Here is a 20888-nt window from a genome sequence, read left to right on the forward strand (position 1 = left end):
TTTAAAATTGGTACACGTATGCAAAGCAACACTTTTTATGTTTTACAACTTCAGGTTGTTTCGTTTCGATTTCTATTTTTTATGTAAACATTACAATCCCTCGGTAGTATTTCTTTTTGCTTATGTTGACTCAAAAATACGGATTATAGAAAACACTTTTAGCATTGTGTCAACAAAATTTTGATTGTTCTCTAGTACAGAAACACGACTAGCCCATTTCGTATTGAGCTTTCTTTTTTTCAGACATTACATATAGTAATGAAAATTTGTAAAGTAAATAGAAAATTTTGTAATTTTAATTTTAATTTAATTAATTGTAATTTTTGTCGGTATTATAAACCGTGCCTACCCCTAAAATAATAGAATTTGATTCCCAATCGTGTAATTGTTTACCTATAAAAATTGATTATTGTATGAATGTATCGAATGCACCAAATTTAATTGGGATATACGAGACGCAAGAAAATGAAAATATTAATAACTGCAACAAATTTTGAATATATTATTCAATGCCTTCTTTAAATATATTCAAATTAGGCGAACCGAGAATTGCATGAGTTCGCAAATCAAGATTGAAAGCAATTGCTGCTCAGCCCTAAATTGTCCGTTTGTGGAGGCGAATTGGAGAATGCTGGGTCAAATTGTGAAAGGGCCAGCGGCGTACCGTTTTTGTAGCCGTCGTAAAATGACGTACAAAGCACTAGCTGTACCATCCGTGTTCCCTAAAACGTGAATCTTAAAATCTACAGCTGAAAGCTAAGGCAGACTTTCATTTTCTGTTACCTTGTTAAAATTTACAGCTACAGACATTTCCAAAACGGGTATACACCACATTCCCAGTTCATCAAACTTTTAACATTTTCTCCAACAATTAAGAACCACTCTGTGGCCACGCTCGAAAACTTTTGCAAATTAGGATTACACACGTTCACTTGCAAGCTCCGTGAAAGGTCCCGGACGAAAATAAAATAGTACTGTTTCGCATACTAAACGGACAGAGCAGTCCACGATCTTGGAATATACATGCTTATTTTTAGAAGTGTAACTTTAATCTTGCTATATTTGGTGTCTTTTTAAATCATTATTTGTTAGAAACCTGTTCATGATTCGTGAACCAATGTACATAGCGTAATAAAGTTTCTCGGTTTGTTGTTTGATTTTGTTATTTTGTTCACGATATTTACTTTGTACTATTTACGAGACTAAAACAGATATCGAGTAGAAACTTCTTTCTTTTTTAGTAACTTCAATAAACTAAAAATAATATATCCATATTTTTCTTCTAATCTGTCTACTTTTCAAATTGCGCCTACTCATTTTGATCATAAACGCATAAAATCTGCAGTCTCGCTAACAAGTCATCTTTAAAGTTGCAAATTTGCATTTTTCTTTTTTAACTGAATCAAAGTTACGAATAAATTACACACAAAATTATGGTAATTTCGTGTACTGTATCTCGGAGAACACGTTTTTGATCTCCAACCTCGAAGGCTGTTTTCGCTGTTCAACATCGATGATGGAGAATAAAGAAAAACACGCGTTGAATATATTTCTAAAAGCCACCTATCGTATAAGATCCATCAAAGTCGGCTTGTGCAACATGAATACGTTCACTTGTGTAGCACTGTTCCCCCGTTAGTGAACTATTCATGCGGATTGTGTGCGATTTCTCGCGCAGCTATTTCCATAGGCTGGTTGGCGTGTGACAGGGGACGCGAAAATGAATTAGTTATTCATGGTTAGCTGACAGCTTCCTTGTCGTCAAGACGGTTTCCGATTCTCGAAACGCAAGCGACCCGGAGAGAACGTTGCATCGAAAGAAGTCCTTCTTCGGAGACCCTTTTCTGTTACTTGGGATCGGAATGCTCTAGAACCGTGAATAATCTAGCAGCCTATCGAAGATACTTTAAGCTCCTTAATGTCTTGGTTAGACCCGTCGAGCGACACGCAACTTTCTGAGCTCGTAATCTGAAACGGTGAGAATTTAATGAATAAAATATAACATATTACTAACGGACAGCCACGAAATGTTGTTTGCTGATTGTCATTAATGCAGATTTTACGCAGTAAAAATGAATACGGTAAAGTCTTGATCCAAGTCCAATCTTCAGGTCCGTGCAGTAACATAGATCGCGTAGGGCTGCTATTTTCTTGTGACCGCGTCAATCGTGCCGCACGTAGAAAAGTGCGTATAAACACGAACCGCGCGGCCGACGGCGCACTACATACCGTCAATTAAACCACTAAATAGAGTTCAAATTATATCTTGTTTCGTGTCACTTTAATCAGAACAATGCCACAAGTAAGTTGGTGAAAGTCCCATAAAAAAATAATGAAAAATAAAAAATTAGTTCACTAACTTAGTTCACACCAAAATATCCAACCCGGTGTCGGGTTACACGGAATGTTTACACTTTACACTGCTCGGCGACCGAGGCAGCTCGAGCTTCTTGGCTCCTCCCGGGGTATGCCCCTCAGTGGAGGGGATATAGGCGAACTGACTAAAATCATGTAGCCCCGTTCGGCTTAGATCAAGACTTTACTGTAACTGCAATTTGAAACAGTAGAAAGATTAAGAGAATTGTAAAGTACCGATATATTGCTTTTGAACTACCAAACTTGTTAAAGGAAGAAAGGAATTCCTAAGGAGCTACTGTTTCTTGCGACAGATGCAGAGACATAGTTCTTATTTTGTGTAAAGATCGACGGTATAGTCATTAGTAGACTGCAGGTCTTTATCCAAAATTTTAGAAGATTGTAATTAAACAAACGAAGGGGAAGGAATAGCGATGTAGAACTTTATTAGCATGAGTACAGATTTTCTACCACATTGAATATTCATCAAAATTTTAGTCGTACACTCTTTTACCTGTAGGTATTCTAACTTATGGTGTACTTACAGGATATCATAAGTTACTTAAAACTTTTTTCAGAGACTCTTTGTTTCGGAACGACCGCATATTTTACCGAAATTGGCGTGTTCCATCTCACTATATTTTTCCAGGCATGGAAATCTACTTTTTAACATACTTTAACCATTTCACAAAATACCCTACAGCGAATCCCTATTTTTCCTTTTCGTGAGGTTTTGTTACGTCATCGGAACGAAATTTACGCGACATCGCGATGAAACGATGGGCAAATCTATCATGCCTGTACACTTAAGTGAATGTGCAAGTTTAGTATACAACAAGCCAACGGAATACCAATGATTCAGTTATAAAAATTTCACGTGTGAAAAATAAGTCAACTAACTTCTTCCCACTACTTTGCATTTGATACCTATAACGAGATTGCGGATCTTTATGCGGAATGAAAATTCTTTGTGCCATTTACAAGAAAGAGGAGCTAAATAGAAATTTTTTGTCCTTTATTGATGTTAATAAGCTGAAACTAATCCTTTGATACTCTTAAATTCTTTTAATCTGTCTACCGTTTTGAAAACTGCGCCTGCTTGTTTTTGCCAAAAATGCATCAAATACACAGTCTAGTTATAACTATGTATATCATTATGCATTTATGGCATATGCAGATTTTTAAACTGCAAAACAAAAAAACGTATACCTTAGCAAGAACTAATAGCATTTCGATTTTATTTTTTCAGTGAGGACTCTTTTAGTCGGCGCCGGACAGTGTTTTCTAATTCTAAACGCCATATGAATTCATGGTATGCAAAAATCCATATAATATTAGAAAACGTGTACATGTAATTTTAATAAAAGCTTCATACTAGTTTTATCAACAAGAATTTTTCAAACATATTGCGTTCCTTTCAATGAAGCATGTTCATTACTTTTATGCATTTGTGACAAAAATGAATGGGTAAAATCTCAGGCAGTAGAAAATTCAAAAGAATTTGTGAATATTTGTTTACGTTCGTTCCAATTCGCCAAAATTATCTAAGCAAGAAACAAATTTCTATCCGGCCCTTTTGCCTATTTGTGCAATTCTAAAGATTAAAAAACGTGATTTACAAATTTTCGAGTACTAGAAATCTTTTTTTTTTATTGCGATGTGATTTTGTGGTTTTCAGCAATTTCGAAGTATATCATCGTTAACCGTATCCTTCCAGTTTTAATTTGATATGAAAAAACAATTGGAAATTTCATCGGGAACAGATTGAAGATTTTTGTTAATTTCACACAACCTTCTTTCCTTTTGATATTTTGTACACAATGTACGTGTTCAACTGAGGTTACTGCTGTGCACCGGTTACACATTGACTCGTTTTTATTTTTAATTAGATCGGAGTGAGCGAGATTCGTGTTGACCAATCCTCGATCTTCTTAAGATCACTTGATATTTATTACAATTGATGTAGAAAATTTTTATTTTGCATAAACATCCGCAGTCTATTCTATACAAGCTTCTGCTAATATTCATCCGACCCTCGTGGAAATTTGACACATATTCCACTAATTTTGAATAAATAATATGCTTTGTACATACAGTGGATCCAAACAGTATTTGAACACTATATTTCTGATTATCGAGAAATTGTCGATATTTGAACTATGATAATTTCGTTAAAAAAAAATAGTAAAACAATAAATTTAGATTTATTTTAAGGCGTATTGGCGTTCGAATTTTAAGGTGTTCGAAGCCTGTACATTCGCGGACCATGGTTCATTTATTTTCTAGGACATTTGTGCACGATATAACAGGTGAAAAACTGTGGATACGTTTCTGGTCGAAAATAGTAAAATTATTTTTCTGAATGAATCTATTACAGATTTGAAGATTGAATCTCCCTCTTTAAAACGTATGCTTAAAACTTAATCTACGATTTTTTTGGCTGTTTTATAGAACAAAAATTAGGAACAAGTTTGGTCATGTAAGGCCTTCACGGTGTACTTTCCTTGCCTTCGACCAGAAAAAATCGTTTTAAGCATTCGTTATAAAGGGGAAATTTTATTCTTTAAATCTGCGGTGGTTTCAGTCACGAGAAAAACTTTTCAATGTTCAACAACAAAGTGAACACGTGTTACACAGTGTTACACGTTTCAATGTGTAACATTTTGGACCAAAAAAGTGTTTTCAATTCCCCAATTGCTGTACCATGCAAAAATAACTTAGATAAAAGTGGACAATGGATGGCAAAAGTAATCTAAAAGTAGGCTCTAAGCTTTGAAAAAAATGAGTCCCTATATATATTGTTGTACAATTTTTTTAAACTAAATTATTACAGTTCAATTATCGACAATTTCTTGGGAATGTGAAATTGTTCAAATACTTTTTGGGTCCACTTCTACGCCGTGTCTTCAATATTTCGGTAATCGTTTGAGATCTAAAACTTGGATTTAGGGAAATAAAATTTTGCAGTGCAAATAAAATTTAAAGTTCTGCATTCTTAGGCGAAGATAATGATATGTAAATGCGCCTGGGAGAATTGCAAAGGCGGCAATTACGTCACAGAAACGACGGGAAACAACGACCTTTCAAACGTATTCCTTATCAACAGAGAATCGCAAATTTGTTCTGGCTCGTGAGCAGAGTCTCTTTGTCGCGTGGATTTCGTTAGCCAGGTGAACTAAAACCACTAAAAAGAGCAGAAATTAAAGTATTCTAGCTTAGAGTTCGAACAAAGCCATCGTAAAGAACGCCGCTCGAAGTCAGTTAGATAACGGAGAACGAATGTATCCAAGTTATGAAGATAACGGATAATTTAGTGTCCCCGGAAAGAGCCAGGGAAATAAGATCGTTTCCCATTTGTTGAACGAAAATCCTGTCTGTAAACCGAAAAAACAGATCGAAGTTTTCTATATTTCCATTGACTGGTTTATTCAACGCTGTGCGTTTAGCAAATGGGGTTTCAGAGTGCGAATGATACGCTGACATGAAATCAAGACATTCTCCATTCTACACCATTTGACTTCGCCTTATGACATTTTTTTCTATCTTCAAGCGTTTTAAAGTTATAGCTTGTCTCACTAGCGTGGGACACACTGCATACAAAATCAAATGCGAATGTTTAAATATTAATTATATTAATAAATATTGTTGCAATGTACATAATCTAGTTTATGTACGTAAACTAAAAATAAATGTAAATTTCTTAAGTACCGCTGTCGAAATAGACTTTCAATTTGATAATTATAGTTATATACATTAAAAAAAATTGTAATTCAAAAATTGTTAACAGGTATGGAAGGTATGGAAATATTGAAATTTTTTCAATGATTGATTTCACCCCTTTAATGCGAGAAAAAGTAGGGTTATATTCGGCATAACTTATTCTATTTGTGTACTAAGTTTCATAATTTTTGGAGTTTACGGGTTTGAGAACATCCCTTGTAAAATTTAATGAAAGACAAGCAAAAGTAAGATAACAAACAGTTTAGCACGATTAACGTAAATATTATTGTATACAATTCGTGTTAACTAGTGTTCGAATAATTATTCGCTGAAATAAGAAGAAAATGAAAAGTTTCTTACATTTGATAGCGAACTCGAATGACGAATTAACTCGTCGTCCCTGGTTAGGAGGGTAAGTGCCTCCTATACCTATTCTGTCGCTTGTTAAAAGGTGCCATTGAATCTAGAAGCTGTTTTAGGAAAAGCTTTCAACTTTGCCAGGGGTTAATTGCTCCTAAAGCTAATTGATCTCAGTCAGTTCAGCGACTTCTTTTAGAAGCAGACGCCACATCTCATCTGAAAACCCTCCCGGATTCCAACCAGGATGCTTCCCTCGAAAAAAGCAGCTCCGAAAGCGCGTTCGCAGTTCCAATCAGAAACTGGATACTGGATACTGTTTGAGAAAGCAAAGACCCTTGGTGCAATAAAAAAATGCTCCATCCTTAACACTTAACTAGATATGCCAGTATAAATAACGTAAGTACGTAGGTGGAGTGTTCACAACAGCCCTTCCAAACAAATAATTGCTTATTAGACCTTTACAAACAAACAAAGGATATGATAATAATAAATTTTGTGACGATATATCTTTGTTCCTCTTTAAAAATAAATTAACATCTTTTTTAACGAATAAATCATTTGACATCAACATCGTCATTATCATTGAAATAAACTTATCACTCGTTTATCAGTTGAGCCACTTCCTTCCTCATTCTGCAAACAAGGTTCACAAATCGATTTCATGTGAGACAGACACGTGAACTTTTCTCATTTACAGCAAAAAAGTTTAGTTCTTTCAACATGCTTTCTGAGACAAACTACACAACGTCCAGATGAGCGAGCTGGACGAGGAACAGAAGATGTTGGGACAGCCTTAGTTTCTCTGTCTCTGATATTTTCACATACTTGGCTGACTTCTACTTCAGGAATCGGGGAATATTTTTCATTTAGGCTCGCTTTTTCACTTGAACTTTCAAATATGGCAAAAAATACTTTAAACAAAAGTTTATCAGTTTTCGATTGACTATACATTGCAATAAAAAAGGTTGGAAACATTTTTTTGTATTATTGTCAAGGTCACCTTCATTTTTTTAAATGGCACTTTATATTTTTGACTTCACAGTATTCTAGCCCGTATCAAGACGAATTCAACGGTCTTGTATACCATGACCTTGAAGACAAAGAAATAACAATTTCAACAAAAAGGACAATCTGCTTGAAGAGATGATAATTACTTGTGTTTATTATTAAGACTCGAGATTACATTCAATTCAGGAAACTTGACTAAATGTTATATTACTAGAGACTTATCTACAAACTTATCTATGAACTGTCGACAATTCACAATAAAGAAAAAATGTCAACATGTGATGGCTTAGTTATTAAGATAGTTGGTGACTAGAACTTAAGACACTTCTTCTGTTTAGTCTTGACTTGTCACAAGAGCAAACTCTAGTTTGTCCATTTACAGCTGATAGTTTATACTGTTCCAATACAAAATAAGGAACATTTAAAGCAACCAATCCATACAGCATGCGAAGAACTTCGCTACGACAGTATCGTAAGGGTAACCAATGCAAACTTACTACGTAGAGCGAAATTGTGCGTAGAACAACACGGATTTCATTTCGAACATTTGATGTGATGTTTTCACTAAATCGTTTGCGTTCATGTATTCAAGTTTCCTGAATTGAATGTAATCTCGAGTCTTAATAATAAACACAAGTAATTATCATCTCTTCAAGCAGATTGTCCTTTTTGTTGAAATTGTTATTTCTTTGTCTTCAAGGTCATGGTATACAAGACCGTTGAATTCGTCTTGATACGGGCTAGAATACTGTGAAGTCAAAAATATAAAGTGCCATTTGAAATAATGAAGGTGTCCTTGACAATTGTAATTATCAGATTTTTCAACAATTTATTGGAATTCAAATTTTACAAACTTAAATATCATCGTACCACGCAATTACCTTGCAGCCAAGAGTTGACGTCACTGACGAACAAAATGTACGGATTTCCCAAATTATTTAAGTGGTAAATAGTTATTCGTCGAAATATTTACGTATTGGATTTGATGGTTGAGTAACTGCAGAATGCATTTTCCAAATGTGTCATTATTGAATAATGAATGTGCAATCATTTTGTAATCATTTTACTGATGGAAGTCGAATAATGTTAGCATTTCATTTTGTACATCAGTCTTCGACGACATAAAGAAAATTCTTATTAAGCTTAATTATCTGTCTAGTACATCAATATTGTTTTCTCAAGATCTTGTGTTTTTCTTTTACAATCGCAAAGTTTATATTCAAAGGCACAACTAGTAAACAAAATAGGATTTATATAATAGAATTGTGTATATTATTAAAAAAATAATACATGCTTGCTCAGCGACCATAAAAATTGGATAAAATCGAAACAAATTATTTAAAAAAATTAAAATTGAGATGTTAAGATTTCGGGTATTAATTACATTTTTAATCCTCCATACGTTAAAAAGGAGTAATTCTGGCACTCAAATATGAGTGAGATGGCAGTCAACGTGTTATTAAATTTACTAAACTGGAAATACTTCGCAAATGTATCTAAATCGGCAATGTATTAAAAAAACATATTGTACATTTATTAAATTCTATTTCAAATCTGGATCACAAGTCTAACCCGATATTACGGAGCAAAACGTTAACGACGAATGAAGCTGTAGACGGTATTGAAATGGGTTAATGAATTGGCTTGAAAAATTAATTCTTTCGATGAGGAATCCGTCTCTTATTCCAAAAATGGAGGAAACCAATATAGGGAGCAGAGGAAAATATTTTCATCCAGAAATATCGTAACAATTCAATAAAAAAAAAACTCGATTAAAATACGATGATATTCTGTAAAATTGAAGTCCTGAAAGCCTAACAGTAAACATTGTAGAACAATTACTTCAATCTTCCTCTTCGTATATGTACCTCACAGCCAATTTCATCTTCGACGAGTTCGAGAAGCAAGCAAACCGTTGGGAGGTCGAAGCCGTCAATTCCCAGAACAACTACCACCCGGATAACAGACTTGTCGTGAAAATGGCAGCTATTAAGGAGCCGTATACGCAACCGTCCATAACTATTAGGATACTTAGAAATATCAAACGAACAATATATTGGATGATCGCAAAAGTTCGTGTCCGATTTTCAAAGACGTCAAGACCTTTCACGAAGAAAACCCACAAACGTTCTAAGATCCCCGTTACCATTTTGGGAATTTGGGAAATAATTGTGTTAGCGAATTTTCAATTTTTCGACACGATTTCGCATTTCCCTCTGAACCTAAGCGTGTCTATCATACAGCAAAATCTTCTTCCTTTAACTTAAGCCCTCAAAGGTTCGAAAATTCCTACTCGATTCGAAGATACGGATCACGAAGTGAGTGGTTTTCTGATTTTCTAACTTGATCTCGTGTTTCCCTCTTCATTTTAAGCCTCCAAATGTGCGAAAATTCCTGTAGGAACACACTTTAAAATGATCTCGAATATTCCTCGGAAAAGGCTCTTGAATTAAATAGACCAACTCCAAAAGATCGTATAACTTTTAATGGTCCATTTCAAAGGACATTCAATCTTCAAATCTATGGTGGATTCAGAAATGGAAAAAAATGTTTGCAGGATGTCTACCGATGAAAAATGTTTACCGGCTCCACGTTCCTCGCAGTCAAAGAAATTTGCATTCGCGGATGCGTATCTTTTATCGATAGCATCAACAACAAAACTGCATGGCCCGTGTGCCATAGTGAGCCGCACACCAAGGAGTTAATCACCGTGTTATTGATAAACTTCTGTTATCGAAGGCTACTAAATTGACTTGTCACTAGTTCCATTCTTCGTCGACACTTTTGGTTCCTGTTTGACAAACTACTATCGAATATTCGATTGTGTTGCAACACCAATGACTTATACACTCCTGTCGAATGAATAAACTGAATGTACCTTTAGACTTACAAATTGAGTCTTTTGGAATTCAAGCCTGTGTCATATTGGATTATCCTGGGCCAAAAACCACTTTTGTTTTCCATTCTCTATATTGTTCATAATAAAATATCCTGCTCTTAACCTCTACTTCAGCGGGTACTGCTTTAATTGACATCGTATATAATTTTATTGAACAACTATTTTCTCGATTCACTGATCAATTTTTACCAACGTTTCTACTCGATCTGTAACACGAGTATGTACGTCTACAAATTTCAATTTTTGCTGGTATTGAAGTTAGCAGTTGGATCGTGAGCAGTTGTACAGATTTCTATTTATTTATTGAGATAATGAAAATCCATACTTTTAGATGTATCTTCGGATCAAGTTTTCTATGTGTTACCGTAGCGATTTTGCATCTTTAAAAAGCTTAGAAGAGCCAAGGGTAGTCACCTGACTTTTGCAGAGTCAGCAGGTCGGTAACTGCTGTATAATATCCGTTCACAGACTTCAGCCACTGACTTAAGATCCGTCTTGGTCTTGATCCGTCGGGTCTTAAGTTTGTGACTAAACTTGTCACATTTTTTGCTCTGTATTATCAACATCATGAATTCTGACGCCAGAAACGCGCTTCAAGTTTTTAGCTTTATTTTGCAGAGAATCAAGACAAAATACAGCTCACTTTGTAGCTGGAGATATTTTCTAGCGCGCACTACCTTGAATTCCGTGGCATGCACATCATCAATTTTTGACCTACTTCTAACACTTATATTACAAAATATCTGCATGATCTCGTCAGATCATGACCAGCGCGCGCTGTATTGAACTATATAATCTTATATAAAGATAGAGAAATCTGCATATTCTTATATAAAGACAAAAGTTGACGCACGTGAAATCTAATTTTGTCGATAACATGGTCATTCTACCTTATCGCGGGTCTATGGCGACTTGGCCCATAAGTTAAAGGGCCAAGGCAAAAGACAGGCAAAATCAAATCAAAAATAGGAAAACGCGACTTGCAAATTTTACAAAAAATCGAAAATTTATAAATATCTTCGAGTTCAAAATAAATATTCCTGAAATGCTAACAGACGTGTTTGCTGGTGTTACGTATGGAGATGTTTTCCACGTTCATTCGATTAGAAGTTCTAATCTCTTTTCTGAGAACGAAAAGCGTCCCAACAGGCCCCTTGTTTATAGAAGGGTTGATTGTGCTCCGGCTGGACGCAACTGGCACGAAGCATGATTCAGTAACAGCACCGTACGATTTCTTGTTATGGAAATCTTGAAAACATTCCCTTCTGGAATGTTTTGTCAAGATAGTCTCTGATAGGAAACACCCTGACCAACCCTTCGTTTTACCCTTTAAACAAAGATCCAGCTGCAAACCTTAAACTCACTCGAAACGATAAATACGAGTACTTATGCGACCGTAGAATAAAACAGACACATTTCTCTCTCATTTTTAGGGTATATAAACCCATTCATTTTCATCCTCTTCGGTTCAGTCGAAATTCAGACGCGGTTCAGTACTCGTGCAGTCACGTCGCGTCAATTCTAGTGAGATCGGGTTAAAGTCCCTTTCGAATCAAACGTAACCTTATAGAATCCGTTAGTTCGTGTATATTCTATTTGGCTTTCAACAATCGCTCTCCGACCCCGCATTGCCAGTGCGTCAACACCGTGCATTATAGGTAACAATTTCTCCAATTATACACTTATTACATTCACTCGCGACACAAACAACTACACATGTAATTATTTGAATTCAGAATATATTTGTCTTGTTTGTTAACTCGCGTAATCTACAACCTTTAATTATTGCCTGATATCCTAATCTAATAATTGAACGTTCCCACATGATACAATCTTACCGCTAGGATTGTATCAATTAAATTATATATAAGTTACGAGGGTTACTAATCTTAGATTCAATTCAACAAAGATTTCTCCAACCTAGTGGCTCCCCGATTTCGCATTTGGTGCGTCCACGAAAACTATACCATTCTAGCGGATCCCTGATTTCGTATTGGGCTCTTTCGTATCCTAGCAGCTCCCTGGTTTCGCATCAGGTGCGTCTGCGTTTGACTCCAACCTCCCAGAGGTTCCCTGATTTCGCATCAGGTGCATCCTCGACGTCAACTATCCTAGCGGCTCCCCGATTTCGCATTGGGTGCGTCCGCGTACCTAACTAACAAATTGAAACCATATTCCTGGGGTAACAACCCCTCGCCGGCCTCTCGCGTTGCTCGCAGCCCTGGCTCGTAACACTGGTATAGTTTGCTCTCAATATCATGCGATTTTTTACTTTAACGTGCACAGCGTCACAAGTAGACTGCGGATTTTACCATTTATATTTTTTAAAATTGATGAGTGAAAAATTGATTGTTACATTATTTTTGATATATTTAAATTACTGGAAGAATAAACACATTTCACAAACACATCTCAGTTGCACTGTGTACAGTCAAGTTAGTTCGTTATTTTGCATGAAGATCCCCAGTCTAGTCATAAGAAATGCATGACACGTTTGAGATGTCTTTGTACGCCTATTATGCAACAGTAACCGTCGTCTGAATTGAAACGTAAAGTAAAAAATGACGAGAGACGTCATCGTTTAATTAAGGAAACTGCAATTATGGCGAAAGAATCACTCGCCTCTCGAATGAGAAACAACGCAATGAAAAGTCGCCGATAATAAAAAGACGGAATGAAAATGGCATTTTCGGAGTCGCAGCGCGGCGACGCGATACATCGTGGTAAAAGCTCGAGAAACGACTTTAATGAAACACCCCTCGATCTCATAAATCCGGCCTCGATCCCAGGGAGATCTAACCGACGCGACGGCGGCGCAGTGTGGAAGGCTATAAGGTCAGGCGGTCCATAGTAAGGTCAGACTATACAAGACGGGGAATAGACGTTTGGTCGCTAGATTCGAAACCAGGGTGTAGGGTTTAAGTCGAAGGAGCATCAGTGTTCTCGACTATATTTCTGCCCGGCTGGGTCATTGTCTCGAACGTCTGACCAATTTCAGATGGCCTTTCTGGAGCGCGTTGACAGTTCCCTGCTGTGCATGGCACAAAAAAATATTTTTAGGGCCTTCACGGTTCCTTAACACGTTCACGGACAGTAAAAATTTCAGTGAGCTGCAAAAATAGACAGGCAATTTTTCTTGAAACTAGTTGTACTATCCGAAATCTGATTAGAAATAAACGATAATAATAAGTTAACTGCCATTAGTAATAACAAATGAAATGTATATTAATTACAAAAACAAATGTCAATTTGAAATGTATATTAATTACAAAAACTTAAGGTTGTATAAAATTAAATGAATAAAAATTGGTTTTAAAATTTGAATGCTATGGCATTCATTTCATTTTGCATCACTATGAAAATGAATGCTATAGCATTCACGTCCGCGAACGTGTTAAGTAAACTACAACATGAAGATAGGAAACGTTCCTGCCTCTTGGTGAAACAGCATCATACATCCTTATATTATATGTAAATTATACATACATATATTGTAAAAACGAGAATAGTTGTTATTTTTTTTTAAGGAAATATCCACATTAGAAAGGGTGTGAATTCGATCATTTTTTGGGGACTATGTGTCGAATTTTGATGACATTGAAATATTTTGTAGTCCAAGAGAAAGTGGGAGGCGGGGATTGAGCCGCGGGCGGGGGTTTGAAATTGTTTGAAAGATACAGATCATCAAAGTTTGCCATTTTGGACGAGTTTTACGAAAACTGCCTTCACAACACAATTTATAACACAGTTATTATTAAAGTTGGAAACATTTTCTTTTTTTTTTATCATTATCATTGTTACGAGCCAGGGCTATGAGCGACGCGGGAGGCCGGCGAGGGGATTTTTACCCCAGGAATATGGTTTCAATTGTTAGTTAGGTACGCGGACGCACCCGATACGAAATCGAGGAGCTACTAGGAGGATGAAACTTCGTGCACGCACCCGATGCGAAATCGAGGAGTCACTAGAGAACACGCGGCGAACCCGATACGAAAGGAGGTTGTATAAGAGCGCGGACGTACTTGATGCGAAATCAGGGAGCTGCTAGGATGCGGAAGAACCCAATGCGAAATCGGGGATCCGCCTAGGATGGTATAATTTCGTGGACGCACTCAATGCGAAATCGAGGAGCCACTGGGTTGGAGAAATCTTCGTTGAATTGAATTTAAGTATTAGTAAGCCTCGTAACTTCTATATAATTTAATTGATACAATCCGAGCGGTTAGATTGTATCGTGTGGGAACGTTCAATTATTATATTAGGATTTTAGGCAATAATTAAGGGTACGCGAGTTAACAAACAAGACAATTTATTCTGAATTGAAATTATTACAAGTGTTGTTGTTTGTGTCGCGAATGAATATAATAAATGTACAATTAGAGGAATTGTTTACCTATGTTGCACGGTGTTGACGCACTGGCAATGCGGGGTTAGATGGCGATTGTTGAATGCCAAATAGAATATATACCGAACTAACGGAATCTATAAGGTTATGAATTGATTCGAAAGGGACTTTAACCCGATCTCACTAGACTTGACTCTGTAACGCGACGTGACTGCACGATTACTATAACGTTACGGAACCGTTTCTGAATCTCAACTGAACCGCTTCTCGACTAACCGAAGAGGATGAAAACGAATGGGTTTATATACCTTGAAAATGAAAGGGGTACTCTGTTTAAGATTTGATGTCGCGTAGGGTCACAGTCACATTTTTTGTCACTTCTAATGAAAAGCAGGCCTCAGTTAGATTTTCGTTAAAAGGGGTTAATGAAGGTTATCCGGGCTATTTCCTATCAGAATATTGATTAACGGATGCCAGAAGGGAGTGTCTAGAGATTTTGATACAAAGAAGGCATACAGTATCTTTCATTAATAAAAGGGGCCTGTTGGGACGCTTTTCGTTCTCAGAAAAGAGATTAGAAATTCTAATCGAAATAAACGTGGAGAACGTCTCCATACGTAACATCATATAAAACTGCTATTCTTAAACAATTTATTTTTTCCTACGCGAATGCCATTTCTTTGTTTTGCAAAATTTTACTACCGGTTCAAGTCTGAAAAAATTTGAATAAATATGGTTGTATTTTACGTTTCTTCATCTTCCTCTTTGAAATTTCGTTTTGTAATTAGCGGAGCCGCAAAACTATTTATTGAACTATTCATTATTGTAGTTCCATAAAATTTGCTGGATATTGTTTAGACATTCTGAAGTAATGTATGTATATGATATGGAAAACTTCGGAATTCTTGTCCATAATGACTTAAAAATGGTTAGATGGAAGGTTCCCTGGCAGGAATGCGATGACGTATCTATATCTTGTCCAATGTGACGAGGCAGTAGACGTAAACATATCCAGTCGAGTGGGACAGAGTTGAAGTTATCCTTCCAAGATAATTAGCAAAGAACGCACGCTGATACTTCACTGCCTCGTCTCGTTATACAGAGTAGAGGTACGAATGCGTGGCTGATTGGGTCAGACTGGAAGGAGCAGGCCTCGTTTCACACGCATTTTCGGCAGCAGTCCAAATATTGACTACAGCGGTCACACATACTATGTAGAGGGTGACTTCGAAGCCAAAACATTGAGACTACGGGCACAGCTGAGGTGGAGATAGGCAGACCTAACGATAGACTTCTCAAGAATGGTGACACTTTAAAAATGGCGAAATTAAAATGATTTCAAGTGTACGCTGCACCGCAATATTGCCTTCTATTGGACGGCAGACGAGCGGTTACGAGCAGCGGCGGGGCAGCTATACTTGTCGTCCTTACACCATGTACATATGCGACTGCCACATGATTTAATACCATTATGAAATGTTAGAGAAATTCACTTTACGGACCTGTTTTTAAAAAATCGGACACTTCAAAATTGACGAAATTAAAATTATTTCAAGTGAACGCTGCACCGCGATACATAGCCTTCCACGGCTGGCGCACGGTAGAAGCAGCGCTCTGGGGGCTGTTACGCCGACCGTGCGCCTATGGCCTCCCGGGCGCTGCTTCTACCGTGCGCTAACCGTGCGAGGCTGTGTATCGCGATGCAGCGTTCATTTCAAATAATTTTAATTTCGTCAATTTTTAAGTGTCCTCTTTTTTAAAAACAGGTCCGTAAAGGAGACACTTGGGGCTATAACCTCAACTTTTTTCAAATTTTTAAAAAGGTACCTGCTACGAAAACATAGCATTTGTTTAAAATAATTACCAAATAAACGGCGAAAAAACCATTTTTTCCAAATGACATTTTCGGTAAACACTTTTATGTTTTCACTATAAGCTCCCAAAAATTCATTTTCATCGGTGTGATAGTTCTAGTTTTATAATTTATTGGAAAAAGGGTGACACGTATTTTTACGCGTCTGTAAAGTCAAAAATTTTTAAAACATCGAAAAATCCATTGAAATTCGATTGATAGGTCATCATCATCGGTAAAGTAGTTTTTAAAATAATACAACACTTATAATGTTTTTCTCCCTTGGTGCGGCCGCGTGACAGCGCACAGTGTGACGAATGGACTTTTTAGCTGGACAAAATTCTAAATCGCCTATTTTTCTATATTTATCGATTAATTTGTTTACAGTTGTATAAAATATGAATAATTATTAATTTTTTAAAACATTTAGTTGGTTTTTGTTAATTAAACAATATATTTTAAGTGATTTATAATTAAATATAAAATACAAAAAAGTTAGTAATGGATGTAACACAAAATGATTTAACAAGTAGTAGATATTGTCAAAGAAGACGTCATTTTTAAGTATGGACAAAAAGAATGTAATTTTGGAAAAATGATTGTAAATGTTACTTTTTGGAGATTCAGACATATTCTAACGGCAAACAATTATTCGTTGGTTTAGTATAAGGTTTCACTTTATAAATAACAACTCTACTTCATTTTTATTTTAATAAAAATATAATAACATGAAAATATAAATAAAACAAAAGAAATAACATAGATCAAAATCAAAGTCTTAAATAGAAACGTTCGGTTGCTAAAAACAAATAACTTATAAACTAATAACTAAAACTAATAACTTATAAACAAATGTAAATAGAATATATCTAAACGTATTTGTGTTACGACAAATATTTGGGTTTACGACTGAAGAAACGAATTTTCATACGAAGAAAATTCAGAGGAAAACTCGAGGATCTTATCATTATTTATTCCTTCAATATACAATGAATGAGACCAATCCATAGGTTTCAACGAGTAGACTAAACAAACTGCTAAGTGACGACGGCAATCGGCATCGGCTGCGTTCGAAATGCCCGGCCCGGGCTATGATTGTCACGAGCATGTACGTAAAACGACGTAACTTCATTGTAAAAATTAGTATAGTTCTGCAACGTTCTGCAAGCCAATTTTGGTATTAAAATAAAGTAGAGAATCTCTACTTTATTATATGTAAAAATCATCGCGTGGGGCGACGTGGGGCATATACTAATTCATTAACGAAGAGTAGTAACATGGGCGTTTCTGTGGAAAAATAATTACCGTCTTTGACACTTAATTTACAAAAATAGAGAAATGTTATCGATAATTTGGAACTACTAAAGTGAAAATACATGTTTTGAGATGTTATATCCATCATACATAGGAAATTTAAATACTCCTTAGTACATTTTAACATATTTCTATTTAGCGCGTATGGAAATGTGCCGATGCATTTATAGGTTAGGCGTTCGTCTTTTAGGTGAAGTTTACACGCTCTGTAAACATACAACAAAAGAATTTTAAGTTTTAATATTCAAGGGTTTTAATACATGGTTATTTTAGATTATATTAGCACAGTTAGTTTTTGTTTATTTGAAAGTTAATTTTGTCCAGCTAAAAAGACCATTCTGGTAGCTAACCCCCGTGGTGCGCGGCACTTGGCCTTTGTTGCGAGCATCTTGAGCGCCTCTCAAGTTCCCTTCGAACACGGTCAACTCTGTATGGCCTACGAAAACGTGCCCCGTTCCCGGACACGGTGAGGACCGTCTTGTATAGTATGATGACGGTGAAGGCGGTCCTATAGTAACCGTTGAACCTATGTTGGACATTGGGACCAAATTTCGAAATTTTACTTTAGAAATTGCGTACATTTTCACGAAACTATGAACCTTCCTCCATGATGTTCCACAGTATTTTCACATTTTGCAGCACTATTTATTTCAAGGCATTCGACATTAATTACTTTGGTAATCTTTCTTTCTGATTAATTTGCATTATAGCGTTTCTATTTTACGACTTGAACTAAAGAATGTGTAGATAATGTTACCGTTCTAATAAATTCGAACTGAACAGAAAATAATTTTTAATGGTCAATAGAATTTGGTTACACGTCGTGATAAATGTTATATAAATTTTTTATTGAATTAAAAAAGTCGCCTAAGATCGTACGGAAATAACTTTTCGCCATTTTTTTTTTAACGCTGTATAGATTATAGCCATTCAAGTACTTCTCACTTCTAGTTGCTTTTTCATGAAAAAATTATAATTGTCAACGTTGCAATACTTACAAGGAACGTCAGCCAACTGTTAATCATCGATATTGCTGAAACTGTGCACATTTATACGTAGCCAACAGTACTTGACACATGTATTTTTTTATCAGCGGAAAAACAGGTTTAGGGGATTCAAATTTCGACTCAAAGTGGGGATCGAAAATCTTTGACAACGCTTGGATGAATGTGACCAGAAAAATTTAAGAAATACGCCGTACGCCGATGTTCGTATCACCTAGTTTGGTTAAAATTCGACTTCGAGGACCAAAAATTTTGCACTTCATTTTATATAATCTCGTAAATCTTAACAAGAAAATGCAAAAACTTAAAGTTATAATGCTAGGAATTCATTGGTTCAAAAGTTATGCGTGTTTAAAGTTGAGCAATTTTAATTGTATTTGACAGGTAAGAGCGCCGTCCGTAGAGCGTAGCCGCTAGATAGCAGCATAAGCACGCAATGATGTCTATAAATATCTTTCTGACACCGAGCCTGATAAAAAAATTATTCATATAAAAGTTTCTTCACGTCTTTCATAGGATAAGAATCTATAAAAAAAAATACATTATTTTATCTGAAAAAAGCAAGTTGACGTACAAATAACCTTAAAAATGCCTAACAAATAAAAAATAAATAAGATATTTGTATTTCCCCCTTGAAACCGTGAAACGATTGTATTAACCATTTTTCCCAAAAACGGGGTTGTTTCCGAGATATTTAGACGTGAAGTTTTCAAATATACAAATGTCCAATTGTCCTATGTGTACGCTCGCGCTGCTGCTGTGCGGCACGGCGCTGCAGCGATTTCAAAGAAGAATGAAACCGATGTCTAACCCGTATTATTCTAAATGTGGAGTCGTCTCTTTCATAGGCAGCGCGGGAGTGCATTACGTGTATTAGCCGAAATCGCGCGTCACAAAAGCGCGCGATGTAACGCACGGTTGAATGCGGGGGCGGCGTATTAGAGCAGCGTAGAATTTCCGGCTTTCGGGCCGCTTTGAAAGGGAAATTATGTCCGATTTCGCTACTTCGATCATTACGGACAAGCGTGTATTCGAGGCTCGACCGAATACATTACTAGTGTACGGTGCGTACAAAGTTCTTTTATACGGGGCAAGCAGTCGAATAGTCGATGCCGTTGTCCTGAACTCGCAGGATCCGTGAACACCGACGACGAAATCAATCGGGCTCGGTGCTACACCGGAAAAAGTCGATCAGGCCACGGTCTTCGCCGCGGATCTGCCCTGGGCCCCCGTTTGATTAAGCGTAATCTCGCCGATGGGATTGGAAAAAAGTCAAATTGAATGCGGCTGAGACTCAGAGAAATTAACCTTTCCCGAGCAGACTGGAGTTTTTTCAACGGTGTGATCGATCTGTTCACTTTCAGTATTAAATTAGAATACTTTGGATCGACAGAGAGACGGATGGATCTAACGGCTTTGCTCTTACACGATTGTTCCCGAAGTGTGTAAAGAACATTGACGCGAAAACGTACAGCGGATCCAAAAAGTATTTAAACACTACATTTCCGATTCTCGAAAAATTGTCGATGTTTAAATTCTGATTATTTCATCAAAACATAACTAAACAAAACCCACCGGAATGTACAACTTGCGTCGTGTCCAACAACATCCAACATATCCTACTCGAATGTCCTAAATTCTCTTCTCAACGATCCAGATTTTCCATCGGAAATGACCTCATGACAAATTTAAACGAGAACAATATTGGAAACGTCCTTCTGTTTTTTAAATCTATTGATATACACGCGCTCGGAAATAGCGTTATGGAATTATACACGCTTGAGTCCTTTGCTTATTCGTGAAGAAATAAAATGTACTTTAAATTAAATGTTCAAAATGTCCACCACAGGCTTGTAAACATTTATTTACTCGAAACATCAAAGTTGTTCTAACATTTTTTAACATTTCGGGAGTCACTGAAGCGCAAGCGTCACGTATTCTTTGTTTCATATCCTCTTTTGTCGTCGGTGGTTCAAACATAACGAGGTCCCCCACGACCTATCTATTTGTTCTCAAATTTTTCGTTCAAAA

The sequence above is a fragment of the Halictus rubicundus genome, chromosome 9 (assembly GCF_050948215.1).
Source record: "Halictus rubicundus isolate RS-2024b chromosome 9, iyHalRubi1_principal, whole genome shotgun sequence".
Taxonomy (NCBI): domain Eukaryota; kingdom Metazoa; phylum Arthropoda; class Insecta; order Hymenoptera; family Halictidae; genus Halictus; species Halictus rubicundus.